Raw genomic sequence first — 18,839 nt, forward strand, 5'->3', positions numbered from 1 at the left:
CCCACTTCTGATTGGTCGAGATTGACGACACACGCGGCGGGTCCCTAACAGAGACATCAAAACCAAGCTGCCTGGGGGAAATCGACATTGCAAATACATGAATGTAGGGGGAACTTTTGTTCCTACCGAAATGTGTTCCCTAACTGAGATATCGAAACCAAGCTGTCTGGGGGAAATCTGCATTGCAAATATATGCAAGTCGGGGGCAATTTTGTATTGCAAGTAAGGTGAGTGATACGATAAATTCTAGCGAATAAAATATAAATTTGGAATTTTAATGTTGGTTGCTTCGTGAAATTTCATATCAATGACCGATCATGTAGTGTGAAAAATTTAGCACAAGTGTAAGTGTAAAATTGTATATGGAAGCACTTGTGTTAAAAATGACTTGATATATGAAACAATTTATTCAAATTTTCATAAATAAAAACCAAGGTGTGTTCCCGCTCGATAACGGGTCATTTGGTTTAAGCTGTCTGTTTTGTTGTGTTTATTTTCACCCAAGAAAAAATTATACGGCGAGAAAAATTGGAAAAGTGAAGAAATATTAGGAAAAATGATTTCCCATATGATGTACATATATTATTAGGTGATGTTAGTCCAATTAATCCAAAAGTCCAATTAAAAATTCGCATTGGATTGAATAAACACTCAGAAAGTAACAATTATAAAAGAAAATTATTTTTTATATTTCAAATATGTTTTCTCTATATTAAAGTAACATGTTTTTACTGATGAGAAATGTTAATAATTTTGCTTGGTACTGGTAATTATCTTATATTACATTGGTGAGTCTTTTTTCTTTATTTCATCCATACATATCACAGGAGGCATCTCGTTTAGAATCACAGAGGGCGGTTCTCATCTTATCTCGTTCCACTTCGGTATCTTTTATCTGATACGCACCATCCAACGACTGTTTACCATCCTTCCGTCATCATTACTTGGTAAACACTGGTGGAGTGAACAAACAATATCCAACAACCAAACAAAACGGCCCTTTTCAGGGCCACCAAATCATTATCAAGGAGTTTAACGATGTAATTCTTCGAACAGATCCAAAATCAACAGATAGCCTAACGGAATCCTACGTCAACAGTACGTCCACTACGTCAATGCGGTCGTGTCTCGGACACAACCCTCCTGTGATTTTTTTTAATTTACCATCACTCATTCATACATCAATCACCGACAAGATAGTTCTCTGGCAGTCCTTGCTGTTCAGCGTCAAGTAGGGCTCGTCATTCATTAAGACAAAGACGTCGTGATACACCGGAAAACGCTACAGCGCTTCCACATAAAATCTCCTTTGGGCAAGGTTCTTCTTTACCGGTAGGCCGGAAGAACCTTGCCCAGCGAACATTTTATGCGCTGTAGGTGAAAAGGTAGGTGGTGAAAAAGAACCTTTCCGGTGAAAAACGACGTCGTGGTCATAATGAATGACTACTTGACGCTGAACTACCTACTTGACGCTGAACAGCCAGGACTGCCAGAGGATCGGGTACTTTACGTCCTCCACCAAGGAAGTAAATGATGGCGTCAAATATATATCCTTCTATATCCTTCTGATGCTGATGATCAACGAGAAGGGTATGTCTCAAGCTGCTTTCCTTCAGGACTTGCGGTGAACGGGGAGATAGTACCAAGGCGCGGAACGATGCTCTCGGTCTTCCAATTTAGCTTCTGCTGCAAGAGAGAGTCGGCTTCCGTTTGACTCTCTCCCCTCTCATTATCCGGCAAACACGAAATGTCTCAGGATGCCATAGTTTCTTGGCTGTTTTCGCCATGGTTGCTGCAAATCAACTGATTAGGATGTCGAAGCATTTTTGTAGAAGACTTAATAAACATACGTTTTAAGGAGTGTTTATTCCATTGAAAAATCGTTTTTTTTATCGTCATCCAAAATAAGTCAATTTTTTAAATGATACATCAGGTAGGGAACCTGTTGAACATCCAGGAGGCGAGTGCAGGGTACGTTTATGTAAAGGTAGTCTGGACTGACTAGTGCACCAGTAACAGTGAGGCTGTGACGTGTTAGCTTTGCAAGTATCATGAAGCGGTATAATAAATTTTTCTAAATAAGTTCATTTCTATTGTAGTTTAGCTTAATGTATATATTTATTCATTGCAGCGTAAAGACATTCTATTTAGATTTTCTTTCTAATCAAAACCTAGAGGAAATAGTGGACGGCAATTCAACTCAACTCTTGGTTGATGTCATTCAAGACCTTTCGGCGAGCCATTCGGTTTTGATTTCTCAAGGCATGAAAATTGTTTGCCTTTCTGGCACTAGGAACAAAATAAAAATAAACTGTTTTGTGTACTATATGTGTAAATTGGATTTGTTCAAATTCACCAGTTGGTATCAGTATTCGGCGATGTTGTACTTCCAAACCATCGATATGCATAAAACAGTATGGACTGAAGTAAAGCAAGCTAATTTACATGTTTTTAGTATTGCTGTTTAGGTCCTGTCCGAAGAATCGAAACCATTTCTTTCCATCCCTCGGGGATCGATGAAATGATAATTTGTGGGATATGCTTTCAAAATTCAAGTTGGACTTGAAACCGGGTATCAATGGTCGAACGCTCATCCGGGTGCCACAAATCGAGCCGTAGAGTTATCTAAAAATGGGAATATTTTATATATATTCCTCGCAGTCGAGTCGCCGTAAAAATAATAGTTTCAAAAAGCAGCACAGAAACAACACATCCTGGGTACTAGTTCCGTTATTTTGACTTTAAGGTTCACTAACTCCTCTATCTCAAGTATTATTGACGTATTTTCAGAAAAAAAGCAGCAGAACACGTAATATTAGCAGCAAAAAAAAAACCTGTTATTAATTGATTTGCGATCGCTGCTTTCCGTCAAAGCTAAGATGTCATAGTTGAGAGTGTATAAATGACTTAGAGTCCAGGTTACCTTTACATAAACGTACCCTGAGGCGAGTGACTCTATTCATCGGCTATTTGAGAAATGTTGACAGAACTCCAGTGGAAGAGGTGCATGTTTTCAGCGTAATAACCGTTATTTTAGCCAAAATTGGAAAGTGCTTGTACAGAAAACAAAATTGAAGTAGCCAGGCTTGTTGTCAGCGGTTGAGATATCAATCCGCTGCCAGGCATGTCTCATAATAGCTATGAACAGTTTACTAAAAATAAAGGAATTCTGCTCATAAAAATGGCCAAAGATTTGTCAGATTGTGATGGAATTTTGCTCGTGTAAACATTAAACTCTAAGCTAGTTTTATCCAAAATTTCATCCATTTTTGCCCATGCAATAGAAAGTTACACACAAAAGGAAGTGTTGCATTTTTTTCGAGTACAATCTTTGTAAATGATTAAGGTACAGTGGAGGAAGTCGAAACTCGGGGTAAGTTAAAACGGAAACTATAACTTTAACTAGGAATGATGGATTGACGTGATATATTTTTTCAGTAAGCATTACCTTACAACTTTTTCAAAATAATCGCCAGAATTGCACGTCAGGTAATCAAATATAGATACTTCCAGTGCTCCAGAACGTTGGAAGAGTTCATGTCCTTGGATACGAAAGTGACCCCATTGGCTCCGTACCACTCCAGGACATCCTTTAAATAGTGGCATGAAACTAGATCCGGCCAGAAGATCGTAGGATCCTCGTGTTGCTTCTACAGAGGAAGTAAACGCTTCTGTAGACACTCCTAGAGGTACATCTGTCCATTTACAGTTTCGATAGTCACGAACGGTGCAATCCGTTTGCCAAATGAGCAGATCACTTGCCGAATCATGTATTTCTTGGCGAACTATGAAAAAACTGCTTCCTTAGTTCCTCCGGAACATCAAACTTATGCAGGGCGGTGAAGAACACTAGTCCCGGAAGCTGCTGGAAGTCCGTGACGTGAGTCTCATCAGTCATGATGAGACATAAAGGCTTTGTCAGCCTCTGGGTGTACAATTTCCGGGCCCGTAACTTTCCCACTGTTTTTGCCGTTCGTTACGATTTGGAGCCTTCTGCACTTTGTATGTATGCAATCCCTCTCGATCCTTGGCTCTCTGAACGAAAGACTTGGACAGACTAAACTTTTTGGCCATATCCCTGACCGAGGTATTGGGATTACGTTTAAACGCGTTCATGACAAGCCTGTGATCCTGATCACTAATAGAGCATCCATTCTGACCTCATTTCTCCTCTCGTTCGATGCTCAGAGTTTCGTAGTAACGTTTGATCCCATGACTCTCCGTTGACTGCACTATTCTGAGTTGTTTTCCAATGTCCCGATGATAGAGTTGAATATTTTCCAGTTGCTTGCGCAAATCAATTCGCGACGTGGCTTTTAGGGTGACGCAAATTTTCGAAAAACTTATAGCGACAGTGTAAACAATGCACTCTAAACTACTTCTACCCAAATTTTCAATAGAAAATACCCAATGGATAATTTTCTACAGCGTTTTTTCGTATTGGTACACCTTTTTTCTGATGTGGGACATCCTTTAACTGTTTCACACCTCAAACGCACGACTTGCGAAACGTATGAATTTGTGAAAATGCAATAAAGAATGGAATTGAAGAAAAAAACTTTTTTACCAATCGTGTTTTCATTTAGTCCCGCTACTTATGACTCACTTATTATGCTCTAGACCAGGGGTTCTCAAACTATTTTGTGTAAGAGACCCCTTTTCCAGAATGAAGTGATACCTTAGACCCCTATAGCCAAACTTCTTCAATCATACGAATTATTTCACAATTGAAAAACTTTGCTGTTCATTACCCCTTTAAAAGGCCGTGGCTATTATATTGTCACCTACAAAAAACTTTTTTTCGCCGCACTTGGAATATTATTTCAATATTTTGCTTACCCAAAGACTTCTAAAGGTATTTGGCAATACACCAATTGAAATTACAATAACATTACAACAATACGGTGCCTATTTGACCCAAATCGGATAATCCTAAATATTCCAAATAAAGTTTTGAATGATACGCAAAAATAATGGATTACTATTTTGCCAACCTGATATATTTTACTGAAATATTAGTCATTTTTATAACAAGTTGATTCGGGTAATACAACTTAGACAGTATCTTGAAACTTGCAAATGAGAACTTGTGTTAATTAATAGGGGTCGATGTTTAGACCTCGCCGATCCCCAAAATCAGTTTTCGTTCGTGTCGACCCCTGGGAAACCGAGATCGACCCCAAGGGGTCCCCTGCTCTAGACTTTCAAAAAGCTCTTCTTAAAAAATGCAATGAAATTAAATATTGATAAATGCAAACCTCTCACATGTACGCAAAATTGACTTCTCCAATCATGACAGTTAAAGCGTTTCTCGTTCTCGGTGTTGTGGACAGCACATTTCCAGCTTTACTGATGTGTACGACTCAAAAGCATTCTATCGCTGCTCGGTCCACAGTATCCTAGAGTTTGCTGCTCCAGTTTGGACTCCTTAGCATGCTGCACAGGAACATTTTGGAACGAATTCAAAGTCAGAATTACTGAGCCAACTTTTATGGGACGATCGCACAAACCTCTCAGATTATCCAGCACGCTCAAAGCTGATAACCCTCGACACACATGCGGTACTATGAACGTTCCTCTAACAAATGATAATTTTCAAGCTGTTGAATAACACCATCAGGTGCCCTGAGCTTCTGTAGGGAATTCATCTGAGTGTCCCGCATATAATGTCGAGGAGTGTCCCACCAGTCAGGGTCCTGTCCTTAGAAGAAGTTATGTCCCAAACAACTCACTGTCAATAAAATTTTCTTTATATTGAAGACGAAAACAATTAATAAAGGTATAAATTCAACGCTGTAAGGGCTTATTTGGGGTAGCAATTAATGATTGCTTAGACTCAAACTTTAATATCTTTTTATATACACCCACATCATCTCAAATATCCAACCTTCAAAACATTATCTCGTAAACAACAAGACATTGATATAGATAAGTTATTAATTTTCCCGAGATAAGACAAACGACCTGGGCAATATATTCAAACAAAAAATAAATAAATTAAAGTTATTGATAATTAGTTGCGTTGGTCTATCGAGGACACAAGAAAAAACTATGGCAAATAAATCATATCCTATTATGTGAGAAGCCTCGATAAAATGTATACAATTTTGGGTGATCTATCCGGCCCACATGGTCAATCGTTTTTGTTAGGCTCTGTATATCAATATCAATATTTTATCCATCATCAAAGAACAATTGCTCACTAGCGAATAGTTGATAATTTTGTTAGCATGAACATTGACTGTTCAAGATGCTGCCAACGCGATGCATTTCGTGAAAAAGTTCTCCAATGTACATTATCCGTGGCCATCTCATATTGTCCAACGATGGGTACGGATTTTCCGATATCTTTGCGACCATCTTCGGCCTTCCGATCGGGGCTGTGTCGATGGGCCGATCTTCTTGGCCACCCGAAGATCTCTTCTTCCAGCGTTATCTTAAGGCCAGGGTATTTAAGCTTCCACTCGAGCGTCCTCTTTGTGTGATCGATAGAGAGGTCCCTCGCAGTAGCAGCAGCGGCAGCTCGTAGCAGAATCTGCTCAAGGCGAGTGTGTATAAAAGTGAACCCAAGAGAATTTCAATGTTTAGTCCAGCGAAGGTGGTCGTGGAGTGAACAGGTGTGTCTCACTCGGTCGAGAAAAAAAAAGGAAGCGCAAAGTCAGAAACACGTGCGAGAGAGGTGCTCAACGTTTCTCCGTTCTTGAGGTGCAGTGCAGACTTTTGCCATTACTGTGTTGCTGTTTAGTGATATATCGCTTGCAAGTTTGTCTCGCGAGTGAGCAGATTAGAGTGCGACCGAATTGGATTTGTGTGGAAGAAAGGGGGAAAAACTTGACCCCAGGGTAGCAAAAGAAGCAGAAGGAAAACTGGTCCAGCGAGCAGCATCTTCGTATTCGCCGAAACGAAAGATTTCTGCGTCGGTAAGAATCTCTGAATTTATGCTTTTCAAACTGTTGGCGAGCAACATGTACGCATCGGAAGATTTACTGTTGGTGTTATAAACAACGTGTGCTTCTCACAGCCTTTTCTAAATTCAAAATCCTCAAGTTGTTATGAATAAAACTATATGCGGATACATTTTCTTTTCATTCTTTTACTCGTCGTGATCTTGGATGATTCATCCAAGGAGAATGTATTTTATATTCATAGTGAATCAATTTATACGAATGCTGTGGAATTGCTATCTAAATGATAATTTTAGCCCAGAACAAACAGTGCCGTGAATTTTTCTCGCATGCTTGTTGTTATGTTATCCTGTTATTGTGTTGTGAACTTGGCAAGATTATTTTCATAATACTATTAATTTTAATTCATTCATACATTCATTTTTGAAGCAGTTGTTCGTCTCGACAATTATTTATTGGTGGTTTTTGAACTTCTGTATTATTCTTATGCTGGCAATAATTATCTGTGATAGCTACGTTCTCTATAATCTATAATCGAACAAGAAGCTCAAACATTCGGAACGCACAAATGAGTTTTCACTCAGTTCTTCGTGTCGAGCCAGATTCGTACATTACAAGAGCAATTACGCATAAATAGAAGAGTGATACTCACATTTGAATAGTGTTCATATGGTTTTGGAAACTACAGACGTAACATGCGATATGGACCACCCAAAACAAACTGTTGCTGCTGCTGCTGTTGAAAGCCTACACACCGTTGCTGTGCTGTTATAACAGACTGTTGAACAGGCCGCAATAATGAACTTTTCATAGCGAGCATTTGGTTTTGTTCTTCTTTAATTAACCTGAATGCAGTGACGATTATCACCATTGATTTCGGGCCGATCATTATGTGGTTCATTTTCAATAAATACTCCGTTTATGAATGTCTGCAGTGAGGGGGAAAAGGAAACTAATAACACGGTGTGATAATAATTGCGTGCAATACGCGTAGAAGCCTTCCGCCCTTATTGTGCCTAAGATGAAAGTTCCGTATTGGGTGCTTGAAAAAAAAGTTGTTTGAGACAAATTTGTTATTTTGTTTGATGAAAATCTTAGATAACATATCGTTGAAAGCATTGTTTAACATTAACAAGTAAGCTTTTTTTTTATCGTTTTTACAAGTTTTGCATTTAATTATATGTCGAAAAAATCATCTCTTTAGTCTTCAACATCAAACCAAACCCCGTGGCCGAGTTTTTAGCGTCTCACATTATCATGCTGGGTGTTCGGTTCGATTCCCGTTCTGGCCGGGGGATTTTTCGTCAAAGAAATTTCCTTCGACTTGCACTGTGGTCACGCGTATTCTAGAGCTTGCCCCTCGGAATACATTCAAGGCGTGTTATTTGGCTTAAGAAATCTCAACTAAGTATTAATATTTGACGCCAATTAATGCATACGTTGAGACGGCAAAAGACCCATAGGGAATGTTAACGCCATTCAATAATAATCAAACCGGACGATCATTAGGCAGTCATCAACGGAGTATAAATGTTGAGAACAACAACCAACTGACAACAGAGGACATGTAACCACAAGGGGCTAAAAACTGCCCTTCGCGATATTGCAAATTTTATGGTTCTCGAAAAATTCCAACATTGATATGGTTGTTATTCAAACTTTCAAAAACTTTTAATAATTAGTAGTTAATTCACCCAGCAAACATTAAATTGCATGATTTGGCATATTCATATATAATGTCAATCAAAGGATATATTGTGTACATCTAAAATCGTATAAAATGAAAAAAAACGATTTTAACTTTCACTACAAATTAAGCCTCAATTCTGTGTAATAAGTATCGGTTTTATGCTATACCTCAGCAAATATTAAATCGTACAACCAGCGTATATACAGCAGCATATATCCCAAACTTTGGGTGGTATATTATGCGCTTAATTGGCATATACAAGTTAAGGACATAAGGTTCTGTGCTAAATGGAAACATGGTAGAGGTTTGAGCTCTTGACTAGAACTGATTTATCATTTTATCATACTGACATATCATTTTTATATCCGGCATTACTTACATTACAAATTGTGCTATGAATACCACCCTTCTTCTACAGCAGTATACCTGTTGATGCGATATATATACAAAGCATTTGCTCGCGAATTAGTTTGGATGAATAAGCGATTTATATTTGCCTCTTATACGACTATTGTCATACGAATACACGATTTACTGCAAACATAGAAAAAAAAACAAATGGCGAAAAATAATCACGTCAAATTTAATTATAACCTCACAAATCGCATTCTGAATATATGAGAATATTTATGTTTGTAGAAATATAATTTGTTCAATTGGCTTTTAGTGGGAGTGGGATATAAATGTTTAAAATTGATAGGATGGTAAAAAAAATCGATCCGATGGGATTCGATCTCTGGTTGTTTGGGATATCGAACAGTAGCTAGCCCGCACGGCTATCTGTAATATACTTCTTTTTGGCTCGGCGATTTTTGATATGGATAATTCAGTTGGTGAAAAATATTGTGTAAAATTTTGTGCTGCAAACCAAATATATTGAAAATGTTGCAGAATACATTTGGTGGCACAACTATGTCGGAAACACGAGTGTATGAATGGTATAAGGCGTTTAAAGACTATCGAAAAAAGATGAACGATTTGCCACGTCATGGACGACCATCCACCACTTCAACTGATGAAAACATCGACAAAATAGAGGCAATGGTGCTCGGAAACCATCATTTAAGTTTGAGAGAGCTAGCTCGTGAATTAAATATATCTCACGAGACCGTTCGTCATATTTTGGTTGATGTTTTGGGCATGAGAAAAGTAGCAGCACAACCAGTGCCAAAGAGCTCAATTTTCTTCAAAAATTCCATCGCAATCATGTGGCTGTAGACCTGCTTGAACGATCAAATTCTGGTCCCACGTTCATCCAACGCATAATTATTGGCGACGAGACATGGGTGTTACTTTTTTCCTATTTCCAAAACTCAAATTAGGGAGGGGAGAGGGAGGCAAGTTTGCGACGTTAAGGTTTGGCGAGCCCTGGATCTTGGATTTATTTTTTTTAATGTTTATGCTGATTCATATAGCCTGAAGTATTTTGTACCATATTATCTATCAAAAAAACTAAAAAACTTGTCCACCCAAAAACTTTGCGCAAAAAGAGTCGAATTCGCCATCTTGTCTCCACGTGGAGGCAAGATGGCGAATGCCTGGAGACAAGCTGGCGAATGCCTGGAGGCAAGTTAGCGCATATGGTTTGGTCACCTAAAAATCAACAAAATGTAATAACAATTATTTATTTATCCTTGGTTTGAACAGTGAAAATGCCATTTTCATCAACACTGTAAAGGTCACACGCAGGAAAACGATACTGAGCTCGTATATATCCCAAAGTTCGAAAAAATAAGTCACAATTTTCTTTATTAAACGCCATTAATCGAGCTGCTGAGGTATTTCTTGGCTTTCTCAAAGATAGCTATTGAGCCTTCATAAACATTTCAACCCATGTCTGTCCAGCGCATGTTCCTTTGAAAGGGTGCTCTATGCCATTTTTAACCACAAACGAATTCTTCGGCGCTGGACCTGAATGTGGCTTTAAAGCAGCCTTTATTGGACGACGTATCCTGAAATTGATACAGATTTAATATTTCTTGCATATAGAACATGGAAACGCAAATGCTGAATTGAAAATCTAACCTCCATGTCTGGATATTTTCGTCGATAGCGTCTCAAAGTGGTTCTGGCACACCGAACTGTTTTGAAGCACCTAGAATAGACAAACCTTCTTCTATAGCTTTCATAACATTCTCCAAACTGGTGTCCGACCGAATATTGGTCTCTTTTTCGCTTATAAGTTCTAACCATCTGCAATAAAAAACCAAAAATTAACATAATGTTGCAGTTCGCCAACTTGCCCCCAAGCGACTTTTTCAATAAAAAAAATTCATGATGGAAACTCGCCGGAAACAAACAGATTATGTACAATAGAGTACTTTTATCATGTATAAAATTATTTCGAAATTTTAGCTTTTCTCATAAAGTGGATAATGAAATTTGAAAAAAACGGAAAAAATAACAAAATCACGATTTTTCTCATTTTTATTTTTCACTTTTTTTGTGATAACGTTTCCGGCAGAGTTACCGAGTACAAAGTTTGGCCTTGTTATGATGCATCTTCAGTAAAAAGTAGGGGGCGCTACTTTCATTACAACGGGTCAAATTACCGATTCGTCAACTTGCCTCCCTCTCCCCTATGGCCTGATTTGACAGCATTGAACACATAAAAACGAATTTGCTGCTCGAAATGAGAGTAATTACAATACACCAGTATTTCGATGACTGAATTTTTCGTTGGAAAAAGTGTATTGCTTCAGGAAGGGCCTTTTGTGAATGCCGGTCGGATTATACAAGTCTCGATTATATATGATTCGATTATTTACAATTCTGGACTCGATTTTATATAGTTTGAAAAAATATTTCTCCATCTATGTACAATCGAGTCCGCCCTGTAATATAAATTTGAACGATAAATAAAGCAATTTCTTTAAAAATACAAATTCCTGGTATATTTTTGACATAATGGACCCTATTCCCGTATCCACTCACACTTACGTTTTCACTATGAATGTATATCACTTCAATTTTTTTATACCCATTCCCGTTTTCACAGATCGTCAAATGTAAAAATGCACTCCGTGTAATGAACACAAAAGCGGAGTGAAAATAAGAATGACCCAAGAAATCGCTCTGTTTACCCGGAAAGAGAGTGTGGTGGAAACCAGAACAACCCCGATGTTTTTTTTGTTATAAATTAGTTTATTTTTACAGGCTCAGTTACATAAGTTTAACCCTTTCTATACTGTGCTCCGCAGGAGTGACGTAGATCTATTGTGTATTCACATTTCAACTTATTCTATTGTTTATAGCAAGGGGACCAATTGCTCGCAAAGGAAGAAAGCGAGGGCATAAGGATATAAGGATAATCCCACACGAACATCGATAGGTTTAAGGGGGTAGTACACTATGGAAACTTGAAAAAATTTAAAAAAAAATTGGCCTAAAATGTTCTCTGGGATATCTACTTTACTGTTGTTTTTGTCCCAGGTTTGTCCGATGTTGCGGTCTAAAGTTACAAGCCAATTAGTGAACCTAAGTTTTTGCGTAAGAAGCGCGGATCCAAAATTTAAAACGCGTTTTTTCTCGAAACCAAGTTTTGTAAACTGGTTGGAGTTCTACCTCCGGAACGGTCCATCTGATTTTGATGAAATAGTTTTTCCCAGAGTCTCCACTAAATTTCTTGTCATCGTGCGTAGGAATTTTTTTTTTATATTTTGGAAAATAAAATTTAGGTGAATGTTTTTGTCTCGATTTTTTTACAAAAAATTGGTGAAAATCACATACTTTTTATGATGTTTAAAGTGTACTACCCCCTTAAGGGGGACCCCTGTCTAGAAAGTCGAAAAATAATGGATTTCCGTGATTTTTTTTCGGATGTTAGGAATAAAGTGAAGTGTTCGGTTATTTTGATTATTGTTTAAGGTATATTTGAAGATGCATTTTCCATTTTATGAGTGCACGAATAATGATTATTACGCTGTTGACAGCTGGATGAGTAGATGCTGTCTGAAAGTCGGTACCTTACTGGTGGTAACGGTTCTGAAGCAACGAGGTCGCAGAACGAATTCCAATGAATATTTTGAAACTTTAGGACAATGCCTAAAGCGTTACATAGAGGTTTTTGAAAATTCGAAGAATTGCCAAATTGGTGGCCCTTTTTGTTAAAAATTGAATATTTTTCATGAAAAATCGCTGTTCAGAAACTCGGCTATGTAACGATTTAGATAATTCATTTTTACATGCTGATAAAAAAGTTAAGCCGAATGGGCCGAGTAGATCCTGAGATATCGATACCACCAGTTCAATAAACATGGTTTCGGAAGAAACGCGTTTAAAAATTCGTACAGCAATACTATATCCCTTGAGGTGACCTCATATTATTGGCTGTAACTTTCCAACGAAATCAAATATCGAAAAATCCTTGTAGGTCAGCATTTCTGAGGGTATAAGCTTACCAAGACGAAAAGTTCATTGTCGGTCCCCTATTTCGGTCGGGGCTCAACGTGTTAAGGAAAACATAGATTTGGGACATGTAATCAAGGTCTAACCGAGCCAACACATCTCTCATCGGCACATTGGGTTATCTTCCTCCAGCCCGAAGGAAGTTTTCTAAATTCAATCTGGCGACAAAATAAACCTTACCCGACCAAACAACGTGTTCGATGTCGTGGTCAGGTATGGACAAAATCGCATCGTTCAACAATTCTCATTCACAGATAAAACTCACCCTTCTATTCTCCGTTTATGCATCACTTTATTTGAAACAGAAAACATTCACCTATCATCTCCACAAAGTTCATTCTCGAGTTTAACGGAAAAATACTGTCTCGATTCATCAATTTACCTATTTTCAGAGAATTTTGCATTCCCTCATTTGCCTCTCGGAATGACGTTAGATGGTGAGAGAATCAAACTGGAAACCTTGGCTTGAGCCAGCGAGTGTATCTGTAAAATCATTCATTTTTCACTCAAATAACAATCATTGAAGCCTCGATCACGGCAGTAAAATATAGATAGATAGTTGAAATCGAGTTGTTTCCTGTGCACTATCGCAATGACATTTTTTGTGTTTAGTATAAAACGATCTAAGTCAACGCAGAAGGCCATATTAATGCAAGTTATTGGTGAGCGGGAAGGTAGATTCATGTACATTGCCGATAATAAATGCACTTGAATGCTGACAAGGAAAAGAGTACAAGGGAAAATAAAATCATACATACACACAGATTGAGTCTATTTTGTCTCACTCGTTATTTTGTTTCGTGCGATCCTTTCAAAGGAGTATTCATGCAGTTTTGTTATGTTCACTCTCAGTCCCGAATGAAGATGGTTGGAAAGTGCAAAATTATTCATCGTGCAATCTCACGATTGCTTGCTGCATTCTTTTCGCCATGATTATTCCAAGCAGATACAAGAGTGATTTATAATTAGGTGTTGAAAAATGAGCGAATGATCTTTTCCGTACTTGCCGTGAATCACCTGTATCCGATGAATCCATTATTTCAATTGAGATTGATAATAATGGATTATAATGGATTGATAAATATTATAAATATCGGAACGGGCGTACCCAGCGGACTCAAAGTACTTGACGATGTCCACTTTCTTCGCAACGGGAGCGCAGTTGCATTACTGCCACAACGTTCGCAGTTCAACTGATAGCGCTGTCAGATTTATTTTGAAAACTTATGGGTTGAATGATTGGTGATGCACAAGTGGTCTCACCATCAGGAGTTAAGGTGAACGCATGAAAAATTGGTTAAATTTGTCCATGTTTTTAAATGCTACGTTAGCTAACCCAAAGTTAGGAATAGGCTAACGAAACTGAATTAATTTCATCTCGAACGCAACCAGTTGCATCTAAAACAGTATATTCATCAAAAAAGTAAGACTGTTCTAGTGCCCTTAGTATCCCCGGTCACTTACCTGATATTCAGTTCATATTCATGAGAACAATATTATATTTATCCATCGTTGAAAACTGAAAAAAGTCTCTGTAAAAAGATTAGTTTATTCGCCGTGACAAGCTCGATAATCGTTTGTTCCGTTTTAGTTTTGATCCAGGGTCAAATTTTATGATGCCATAATAACAGTAAACCCATCCGGTAACAATTTATTGCATTCGTGAAACTGTTTCCATGACAAGAAAACTTTCATCTTCATATTTTGTGTGGAGTAACAGTCATATTTCAAATCGGTTCTCAATCTCAATCAACAATATTATTTTTTATTTAGAAAAGTTTAAACATAGATTCAGAAGTATTAGTCAGTAGTGAAACAACGCACATGTATACTCATGTCCTCCGGGATGATGATTCGAATAACATCTTCCATTGTGACACTTGATGTAACAATCTAAACTCATAACCTAATTTTCGATTAAAAATATCCAACCATTCACCAGCTCATTAACCTGTTGAAGTAACTGAGAAGTTTCGTACAAACAAATTTGAAGGTTATTCGGTTGGAGTTTCGTTTCTCAGCCATAGAGAACCATTCATTCGAACGGTATGATTTTGGTGCGAAAATGTCAAGCTTCACGTTTGTCTTTCATTTTTCGTTCCCAACATTTCCAACTCTGATAGAAGAACTCCGAATGAGTGCCGGTTAGTCCACAATATGACGAGGCAATAGGTTTCATTGGTGGTAGAACATCATTTAGAAAGGTTCCGGTTGCTTCCTCCATTTGCCTTTAATTTGGAATTAATCTCTGTTAAGATTATGAAAACCAATTTTGTTTTATAATGAGCAATACCGTTACAATACAGCTTCATATTTCGGACACTTTGTAATCTTGAAATGCTTAATGCCCTGATTATGTAACTATAGAATTACCAACCCAATTGATTCTTTATAGTAAACCCTTGGTTTCTCTATCATTTTTAATGAGAATTACATTCGAATTATAACATAGTAGGTACAAATCTAACAGCGCTACTTATTATCGTAGAATCTAACCATTCATCAATATTTAAACTTCTCTCATGTTTCATCAGTTCTCATCGTGGTTATCAGTTTGCTGATGTTGCTTGGTAAGTGTTTCGCAGATGATTATTAAAAATAATCAAGCATAATGAATTTTTTCTTCAAAAAATTACAAAATAAAATGTCCGAAATTGGTATCGAACATTTTCCCTACGGTTCATATTTCGGACACTTGAAATTGGTGATACTACAATGTGAGTATTAAGACTTTTTATGGATGCAAAGTGTAGATTCATATAATGCACCAACATATTTATTTTGAGATCTTGTATAAATAATACACACGTTTTTCAACTACAGACCAGCAGATAGAGATGAGCGACTCTGGATAATTAGTGGACAATGTGCAACTAGATGAACTTCTAACAGAAAAAAACGTAGATTCTCCCCTATGCTGCCGTATGTTCTGGCAACTCATCAACTAACGGTAAAAGTAAGCTTCACGTTACTCTTGCAGTGGTCACAAGCGAGTCCTGGGATATGTTGAATAAAGACACAGAACCGGTGACGAAGTTGATCGATATGACGAAGCGCCAAAAACTTGAGGAAAGAAAAATGGGAACTGAGTTGAAACGTATAACCTTGAATTATTTTATTACTTTGAACAACAAATGACTTGGAATCAAATATATAATTATCATTTAAGTACTATAATTCTTACGGTATTTTAAACCATGAAGCTACAACATAAAGCAACATCAATAAACGACAGGCATTTTGGCAAAATAGGGATAGAGGTAATTGGTTGCAATTATCACAAAAGAGGTTGTTGAAAATAATTTCAATTTAATTTAAAAAAAAAAAACAAATGGTAAAAGTTTTATTACAAGTTTACAAGCCATCAATGGTTGTAGACAATTTCAAGACATTTGTGTGTGCATAGAAGGTTGCAGTGCATTGTTAGACAAAGCAAGTCGTTGTTATTTTTGCATGTTTGATGATTTTATTGCATTAGTAAATGTACAGGAATATAAATTGAGCTTTAAACGACAAGAAAAGTTATGGAGTTATGAAGTTATGAGTGTCCAAAATTTGACTTTTTTCATAAATAGTCTCCGAAGTTTAATTCGAATTCGCTTCAATTGAAAAACATTTTTATTCGATAATCTTTTATGTTTTCAATCGAATATGTACCACAATAGAAAGCTTGAAAACATATTGAACTAATTTGATGAAATTATCAACCAAATAATACCTGTGCATAAAACTTAAATCTGTTTTTTGCATCAAATGCTTTAAGCGTCCGAAATATGATTCAGAACAGTACCACGAAAGTAAATAAACCCTCTAATCATGGTAATAATATGGATCAAAAATGTAGAAGAGTGTCAGCCAAAACAAAACAAACCAGAACCAGTGGGATTTCAATGCAACCAAAAGTTGACACTCGCTTTTCTGCCCACTTTCTCAAACATGGTTGATCGGTTATTTTCATCAACTCCCTTTCAGACTATAATGACATTTCTATGATTTATCATACTTGTTTTCAATCACATAGAATAATGCGTTATCCGTTGATCAAAAAATGTTTCAATGATCCTACACTAACCTGCCCTTGATCTTAACAACGAAATCGAGGTGGTGTTACAACAATTTCCAGCATCGTTTGATCGTTTGTTTTATTCAATGCGTGGCAATCCAGGGTGCAGCATATCCTCGAATGTTTATCTCGGCTAACACCTTCAAGGACCGTTGCTATTTTCAGCTGCATGCTTCGCATTCACGCTATTTAGAAGCTCAGGGGCACTTGCTGAATTTGGATGTAATTGTTTCACCGGCAGCGTTGCAGCGGAGACAATTGGCACGGCCTGATATCATTAAATAATTTTCGTTAGCCTTCGTTATGCTGGTACATCTTTGAATTTGGCACTCAAAATACATAACAGGTATTTTGTTTCGACATCGGGATCTGACGTTTTAGAAACAGTTTTTAATTTAACTCTTTGCGGTCGTTTGTCTGCTCTCAGCCACCACAGCAAGGTATCATACTAAATACTTTATCCGACCATATGTAATAGTTTACACTTTTTCTAAACAAATTATAATGTCTAGTGAATTTGTTCACAAATTAATACGCAGTTTCTATGAAAAAAAGATAACGGTTCCCGGTGTAAACAAAAGATTATTAGCGTGGAAAGACGAGACTCCTTCAAGGGAAAATTAATTCCCACCGCAAAGGGTTAATATAATTTGTTTGTCTTTGAGCACTTTGGAATTTATATTAATTATATACAAACATATAGACTTAAATTATTAGTGATTGCAAGAAACATTGAATCACATTATTTTAAGTTCAACGACGATTTGAAATTGAATTCGGAACTATTTTCAGCAAGCATTAGTTCTTGCTAAAAATTTGTGTACAGAGCTGTCGGATTTTTTAAAACTTTTAGTAATTTGCTAGCTACAATTTTTTTCGAATGTCGTCGTGGGATATACAATGATTTACCTTTAGAACAACCCTTTGCGATCGGTCGTCTGCTCTCAGCCACCACAGTGAGGAAGTATACTAATCTTATACACCCATACCTCGCTTTACGGCCTAGATGCGTTCCACTTAGCCTTGGCCGCAATGCGAAAAGCCGCATAAAGAATCAATTATTCTAATACAAATTCATACAAATTCAATCGGATCGGTTCCAATTTTATTGAATATGTGACACGGGTAATCATTCAAAGTGCATTTTATCTTTTATTTCAATCAAACATTATACATACATCATTTAAATCAAAAATACATACATAACAAGTACATATATTTGTACATAAAATAACAACAGACTCCGAAAACTAACTGTAATCCATAACCAGGAATGAAACATTAAATATGTGTATGTATACAGCAATTAAATGCCAAACCGATATAGTTGTTCTCAGATTTTCGTCCAAATTGGCAGTTTTGTCTCTATCACGAAATATTAGACTCGTTTTTTTCATTTTTTCCTAAGACCCATTTTTATTTTAGGGTGTTCCGAAAAATCTTTTTTTCCTTTTTTCCCTAATATTAACCATCTGAATCGTTCCAGTAGTTCAAAAGTTAGATATTTTTGAAAAAAAGTCTTTTTTGGGAAAAGAAAGGGGACCACCCTAAGATGGAAATGGACATCCTATGGGAAAAATAAGAAATACGAGTCTAATTTTTTGCGACAAGAAATAAAACTACAATACTACCAACGAAACTCTGGCATGGAATGGCTGTATAACGCCATCGAAAAAAAGTTTTTTTTTCGCCGTTATTACGAATCATTTTGAGCCGTAAATCGAAAAAGTGCCCTAATTGAAGAGAGCCGTAGTAGCGAAATGCTGTATACAGA

General features: G+C 37.0%; 1 protein-coding gene across 3 annotated transcripts in view; it reads left to right on the top strand.

Moving 5' to 3' along the window:
- The first annotated feature begins 6,492 nt into the window (after positions 1–6,492).
- Positions 6,493–18,839, top strand: part of LOC129780047 (titin homolog) — a 46,097-nt gene continuing 33,750 nt past the window's right edge. For all 3 annotated transcript variants that reach the window (XM_055787927.1, XM_055787926.1, XM_055787925.1), the window contains exon 1: positions 6,493–6,920. The gene's annotated coding sequence lies outside the window, so the exon portion shown is untranslated. The remainder of the gene's footprint in view (positions 6,921–18,839) is intronic.

This window comes from Toxorhynchites rutilus, chromosome 3, assembly GCF_029784135.1.
Source record: "Toxorhynchites rutilus septentrionalis strain SRP chromosome 3, ASM2978413v1, whole genome shotgun sequence".
Lineage (NCBI taxonomy): Eukaryota > Metazoa > Arthropoda > Insecta > Diptera > Culicidae > Toxorhynchites > Toxorhynchites rutilus.